The sequence below is a fragment of the Eleutherodactylus coqui genome, chromosome 4 (assembly GCF_035609145.1).
Source record: "Eleutherodactylus coqui strain aEleCoq1 chromosome 4, aEleCoq1.hap1, whole genome shotgun sequence".
Classification (NCBI taxonomy): Eukaryota; Metazoa; Chordata; class Amphibia; order Anura; family Eleutherodactylidae; genus Eleutherodactylus; species Eleutherodactylus coqui.
In genome coordinates, this window is record NC_089840.1 from 272,344,009 (window position 1) to 272,351,843 (window position 7,835).

Consider the following 7,835-nt stretch of genomic DNA (forward strand, 5'->3'; position numbering starts at 1 on the left):
TTCATCTTGATGAGTGTAAGCCTGTCGGCACTGTCGGTTGACAGGCGGGTACGCTTATCTGTGATGATTCCCCCAGCCGCACTAAACACCCTCTCTGACAAGACGCTAGCCGCAGGACAAGCAAGCACCTCCAGGGCATACAGCGCGAGTTCAGGCCACGTGTCCAGCTTCGACACCCAGTAATTGTAGGGGGCAGAGGCATCACGGAGGACGGTCGTGCGATCGGCTGCGTACTCCCTCACCATCCTTTTACAGTGCTCCCGCTGACTCAGCCTTGACTGGTGAGCGGTGACACAGTCTTGCTGGGGAGCCATAAAGCTGTCCAGGGCCTTAAAGAGTGTTGCACTGCCTGTGCTGTACATGCTGCTCGATCTCCGCACCTCCCCTGCTACCTGGCCCTCAGAACTGCGCCTTCTGCTACTAGCGCTGTCGGATGGGAATTTTACCATCAGCTTGTCCGCCAGGGTCCTGTGGTATAGCAACACTCTCGAACCCCTTTCCTCTTCGGGAATGAGAGTGGAAAGGTTCTCCTTATACCGTGGGTCGAGCAGTGTGTACACCCAGTAATCCGTAGTGGCCAGAATACGTGCAATGCGAGGGTCACGAGAAAGGCATCCTAACATGAAGTCAGCCATGTGTGCCAGGGTACCTGTACGCAACACATGGCTGTCTTCACTAGGAAGATCACTTTCAGGATCCTCCTCCTCCTCCTCAGGCCATACACGTTGAAAGGATGACAGGCAAGCAGCATGGGTACCGTCAGCAGTGGGCCAAGCTGTCTCTTCCCCCTCCTCCTCATCCTCCTCATGCTCCTCCTCAACGCGCTGAGATATAGACAGGAGGGTGCTCTGACTATCCAGCGACATACTGTCTTCCCCCGCCTCCGTTTCCGAGCGCAAAGCATCTGCCTTTATGCTTTGCAGGGAACTTCTCAAGAGGCATAGCAGAGGAATGGTGACGCTAATGATTGCAGCATCCCCGCTCACCACCTGGGTAGACTCCTTAAACTTTCCAAGGACCTGGCAGATGTCTGCCAACCAGGCCCACTCTTCTGAAAATAATTGAGGAGGCTGACTCCCACTGCGCCGCCCATGTTGGAGTTGGTATTCCACTATAGCTCTACGCTGCTCATAGAGCCTGGCCAACATGTGGAGCATAGAGTTCCACCGTGTGGGCACGTCGCACATCAGTCGGTGCACTGGCAGATTAAACCGATGTTGCAGGGTGCGTAGGGTGGCAGCGTCCGTGTGGGACTTGCGGAAATGTGCGCAGAGCCGGCACACCTTTAGGAGCAGGTCTGACAAGCGTGGGTAGCTTTTCAGAAAGCGCTGAACCACCAAATTAAAGACGTGGGCCAGGCATGGCACGTGCGTGAGGCTGCCGAGCTGCAGAGCCGCCACCAGGTTACGCCCGTTGTCACACACGACCATGCCCGGTTGGAGGCTCAGCGGCGTAAGCCAACGGTCGGTCTGCTCTATTAGACCCCGCAGCAGTTCGTGGGCCGTGTGCCTCTTATCTCCTAAGCTGAGTAGTTTCAGCACGGCCTGCTGACGCTTGCCCACCGCTGTGCTGCCACGCCGCGCGACACCGACTGCTGGCGACGTCCTGCTGCTGCTGCTGACACATCTAGATTGCGAGACAGAGGTTGCGGAGGAGGAGGAGGAGTAGTGTGGTTTAGTGGAGGAAGCATACACCGCCTAAGATACCACCACCGAGCTGGGGCCCGCAATTCTGGGGGTGGGCAGGACGTGAGCGGTCCCAGGCTCTGACTCTGTCCCAGCCTCCACTAAATTCACCCAATGTGCCTTCAGGGAGATGTAGTGCCCCTGCCCGCCTGTGCTTGTCCACGTGTCCGTTGTTAAGTGGACCTTGGCAGTAACCGCGTTGGTGAGGGCGCGTACAATGTTGCGGGAGACGTGGTCGTGCAGGGCTGGGATGGCACATCGGGAAAAGTAGTGGCGACTGGGAACTGAGTAGCGCGGGGCCGCCGCCGCCATCATACTTTTGAAGGACTCCGTTTCCACAACCCTATACGGCAGCATCTCAAGGCTGATAAATTTCGCTATGTGGACGGTTAACGCTTGAGCGTGCGGGTGCGTGGCGGCGTACTTGCGCTTGCGCTCAAAGACTTGCACTAGCGACGGCTGGACGGTGCGGTGCGAGACATTGCTGGATGGGGCCGAGGACAGCGGAGGTGAGGGTGTGCTTGCAGGCCAGGAGACGGTAGTGCCTGTGTCCTCAGAGGGGGGTTGGATCTCAGTGGCAGGTTGGGGCACAGGGGGAGAGGCAGCGGTGCAAACCGGAGGCGGTGAACGGCCTTCGTCCCACCTTGTGGGGTGCTTGGCCATCATATGTCTACGCATGCTGGTGGTGGTGAGGCTGTTGGTGGTGGCTCCCCGGCTGATCTTGGCGCGACAAAGGTTGCACACCACTGTTCGTCGGTCGTCAGGCGTCTCTGTGAAAAACTGCCAGACCTTAGAGCACCTCGGCCTCTGCAGGGTGGCATGGCGCGAGGGTGCGCTTTGGGAAACAGTTGGTGGATTATTTGGTCTGGCCCTGCCTCTACCCCTGGCCACCGCACTGCCTCTTGCAACCTGCCCTGCTGCTGCCCTTGCCTCCCCCTCTGAAGACCTGTCCTGAGTAGGCGTTGCAAACCAGGTGGGGTCAGTCACCTCATCGTCCTGCTGCTCTTCCTCCGAATCCTCTGTGCGCTCCTCCCTCGGACTTACTGCCCTTACTACTACCTCACCGATAGACAACTGTGTCTCATCGTCATCGTCCTCCTCACCCACTGAAAGGTCTTGAGACAGTTGCCGGAAGTCCCCAGCCTCATCCCCCGGACCCCGGGAACTTTCCAATGGTTGGGCATCAGTGACGATAAACTCCTCTAGTGGGAGAGGAACCACTGCTGCCCAATCTGAGCAGGGGCCCGAGAACAGTTCCTGGGAGTCTTCCTGCTCCTGAGCATGTGTCATTGTAGTGGAGTGAGGAGGCTGGGAGGAAGGAGGAGCAGCAGCCAGAGGATTCGGATTTGCAGCACTGGACGGCGCAGAACTGTGGGTGGATGATAGGTTGCTCGAAGCACTTTCTGCCATCCACGACAGGACCTGCTCACACTGCTCATTTTCTAATAAAGGTCTCCCGCGTGGACCCATTAATTGTGCGATGAATGTGGGGACGCCAGAAACGTGCCTCTCTCCTAATCGCGCAGCAGTCGGCTGCGATACACCTGGATCAGGAGCTCGGCCTGTGCCCACACCCGGACTAGGGCCTCCGCGTCCTCGGCCGCGTCCACGTCCTCTAGGCCTACCCCTACCCCTCAGCATGCTGTATTACCAGTGATTTGATTTCCCAGCCAGGAAAGAAATTGGCGCAAGCCTGCAGGCCAAATAGAATTTTTGCCCTTTTTTTTAAAAGGAAAGGCCCACTGCCTATATTCAATCAATAATGTGTTGTGGCCCTGCTGTGTGTCACAGAACTGCAGTGTTATTAACTGCAGCAGAGCGGTGATTTCCCATCCAGGAAATAAATTGGCGCAATCCTGCTGTTAAACTTAGCTGGCTGCGTATGATTTTTTTAACGTTCTCCACCCAGCACACACGTACCCAGAACGCTGAGGACTGTCAGAGGCAGGCCAAATAGAATAGTTGCCCTTTTTTTTTTAAAGGAAAGGCCCACTGCGTATATTCAATCAATAATAAATGTGTTGTGGCCCTGCAGTGTGTCACAGAACTGCAGTGTTGCAGAGTTATTAACTACAGCAGAGCGGTGATCTCCCAGCCAGGAAATAAATTGGCGCAAGCCTGCTGTTAAACTTAGCTGGCTGCGTATGATTTTTTTAACGTTCTCCACCCAGCACACACGTACCCAGAACGCTGAGGACTGTCAGAGGCAGGCCAAATAGAATAGTTGCCCTTTTTTTTTAAAGGAAAGGCCCACTGACTGTATTCAATCAATAATAAATGTGTTGTGTGGCCCTGCAGTGTGTCACAGAACTGCAGTGTTATTAACTGCAGCAGAGCGGTGATTTCCCAGCCAGGAAATAAATTGGCGCAAGCCTGCAGGCCAAATAGAATTTTTGCCCTTTTCTTTTAAAGGAAAGGCCCACTGCGTATATTCAATCAATAAAATATGTCTTCTGGCCCTGCCTACACAATTCTGTCCCTGGAGTATTACTGCAGGGCGCAATGCTCTGCACGGCAGATTTGGAGAAAAAAAAATGTGCAACACTGCTAACAGCAGCCTCCACAGTACTGCACACTGTTAGATGTGGCCCTAAGAAGGACCGTTGGGGTTCAAGACTTTATCTTGACTTTCTTTTTCAGTAGAAATTGTTCAAATAAGTGAAACCAACGATCAGATGCTATCCCTGCTCCACGGCTTGTGGACTGAAAAGGTCTGAGTACACTCCTGATTCCTGTATATCACAAACCGATCCGGTGAAAAGGAAACCAAGTCCATGGAATAACCTCCTAATAACTTAATAATAAAGGGAACTTAAGTATTGGAGGAGGACCACATGTGTGAAAATTTTTACAATCTTCCTGCAGCCAAGGGAGTTTGGTAAATTTGCATCCTAATTCTGAGGTTTTTGGAGCAGCCAAATTTCTCTTTGTTGTATGCTTTAGGTCTATATGGCCTCCTGTTAGTTAATTGTCCTCTAATCTGGGAGATCTCCTTAACTTGTTATAATCAAGACAAGCTTGAAGAAAAGGGATACATTTTCCCTCACTAAGAGACTTAAGAATGTCCTCAAGTCGTTGGCCAAAGAGACGGCAGCATGAGATAGTGCCAAAGACTTGGAGGAAAAGTTCAAGACATATAGTGAAGCACCACACTGGTAATCAGTTCCTGCCAGCAAGTGAGTCATTAATAAGAGAGGAGCACTCAAATTAAATAACCTGACAGACTAAGCTCTAGCGAGATCACGTAACGTCAATGAGGCCAGCCCATCGTTCTTGCAGACGTGAGTGAAGTCAATGAGCCCCATCCTAGCCCCTCTGGACTCTTGTGAGATCTTGTGATGTTATTGAGTCCTGCCCGCCAGCTATGATCAGTCCAAAGATTTGCAGAGAGAGTGGGGGCCAGCACATGCTCTGTTGGCAAGAGTACATGGGTCTATAGCATGAGAATACTGAAAGGCTGCAGGCGGTATACAGCATAAGCCCCAAAGGGAGTACTCTTACCTGAGGAACAAATATACCAGCTGTGTACAAGGGCGACATATACGTGTGGGTCGAGGGACATGAGAACCCATGTATACAGATCCCTCATATAAGACACCAAATGTTCCAGAAGGACTTGTCTTCTATCTGATACAAGAAGTAAAATGAATACGTAGTCTGTGTCCTTTTAGCTCCTTTAATATATGTGTGGGGGTTAAAGTTGTCCCTGCTAATTAATGTCTTCTATTGAGAACAGGGGTCAAGTGAATTAACCTCTTCTGCGCTGCTGTAGGATGTCCAGGAAATGTTTGATCTATCCTGTTAAATGATCTTTTTCAACACCAGAAAGTGTCCTAACAGATTCCACAAAGTCCGGGATCCTTGCTGTAATGCTGTGCTCACTATTCATGCACATAACACCTACTGGCTCCCGCTCACCGCCAGAGGGCTGAGGAGATAGGTAACGGTTAGGGATGAGCTAGTATACTCGCTAAAGTACTACTCGCTCGAGTAATGTGCTTTAGACGAGTATCTCCCCGCTCGTCCCTGAAGATTCGGGAGCCGCCGCAGCTGACAGGTGAGTTGCGTCGGGGAGCAGGGGAGAGAGAGATGTCCCCTCCGTTCCTCCCCGCTCTCCCCCGCCGCTCCGCGGCGGCCCCCGAATCTTCAGGTACGAGCAGGGAGATACTCGTCTAAAGCACATTACTCGAACGAGTAGTGCTTCAGCGAGTATACTCGCTCATCCCTAGTAACGGTTATAGAATACAGGAAGATCAGCCCAAATACAAGCATGGAAGGTTTACAAGCAAACCTTTATTAACAACGGCTGAAAAGAGATGCAGTTATATATATTAATGTGAAATACTCTATGCACATGGCTGCTATGTAGATGTTCTGTTTCCTATTTCCTATTTGGATAACAGACATTGATTGGTAATAACAAACATCTCTTAAATGATCGTTGAATTTTGAATAAACTTGAGCTTACGTGATGCCAATGTGATGACTGGCAAAAGTGCAAATCACTTTAGTGCTTTTTTCAGCACAAAAACATCATTGTATGTAAAGTGCTGGCCACTAGTGGTCTCCCTACTTCTACTTTGGGTCCACTACTTTGGAAGCGGGATTGAAAGAAAAACTGCTTAGTACTCCTCTGTAGCACAACCTCATAATTAACTGCATTATAGAGGGGCATTATAGAGAGGAGATCCTGCTCTCCTATGTGCACAGTGTATGGCGATATCATATCAGCTAATCTATACCCACCAGCTCTTGGAAAACCACAGGCCTCTTTATACTGGATGATTGTTGTGTGCCCAACAGCCAATCCAGTGACTATTGTACCAGTGCTTTACCCGAGCGATAGTCGTTCAAGATCATTTCGTCTCGCCCACCTCCATTCACTGCAAACAGGCAGTCACTCAAACACTGAACGATTCCTGTTTACACTCAGGGAGATGCCACTCAGCAGTTGTTCCTCTTCAGCTAGCTAAGTGACTTCTCGCTTGTTGTCCTGTCCGTAGTCATGTGTACATGAGCCAACAGTCACCTGAAATCGCTCATTTTAGTGATTTATTCATGTAACCACCGACCCGTGTAAAGGTACTGTTATGTTCGTGTGGGCAAGTGAGCACCATACACACACAAACGTTACCAGAGATAAGGACTGCCAACAGGAAACCAACACTCACCTTGCAAACCAGCACGCATAACAGATAAAATTGCTGTAATAAATATAGGGGATTAGTTCGTGAAATGGCCAAGTCACTTAAGCCGCGAGCCCAACGATCAAGGGTCCTCATGTCATGCAGTCCCTACACTAGCAAGACAGCTGACCCCAAGCTGCAGGGAGAATGGCAGGACCCTACCTAATAAGCAAGGTGATCGCCTTGATAAAGGCAGCCCTGCGCTGGAACCTCAGTCCTGACTATCCCTGAAGGGTTAATACACAGAACCAGACAGACTGGCACACAGGACACAAATCACACACCAGCATACAAGGGCCAGTTTACTCCTCATATCTAGCCACCAGCAGAGACATACAGAACATGACGCTGTTCACACCATATACACAGAACAGGGCTATCCACACCTAATGTCTGGCCACATGCAAAAACACTGGACAAGCCCCTGTTCAGACACCTAAAACCTGTAAAGGCATGCAAAACCAACAAACCCTAGAGTGAAGGGACACCAACTTCCTCTTGCAGAGGGTGGATATTTATCTGCAGACAGACGGGTGGTGATTGGCTAATAGGAGAACACCCCACCCAGCCAGCTTAATCATTCCACACCTGTGGGGGACTGCTGCTAGAAACCTATGTGGTACAATAGAAAAGTTGCCTGGAACTGTAGGTATGTTTTAATCGTCATTTAGTGCGCTAACTTGCTTTCTCTTGTATGACATGCGACTTTTGATTTTAAATGTTGTATTTTTTGATAACATTTGTTATGTGTTAAAAAATAGGCAATGACTTGTCCCTTGTGTGAATTCTCTGATGTCCAACAAAAACTGATTTTTGGTTAAAACATTTTCCACATTCTAAACATGCAAATTGTTTCTCCTCTGTGTGAATGACCTCATGTGAAACCAGGTGTGATTTATGAAGGAAAAGAATCCTCGTGCTCCTCAATCCAGAAGGATCAGCCGTAGACCCGTATATTCTTAAG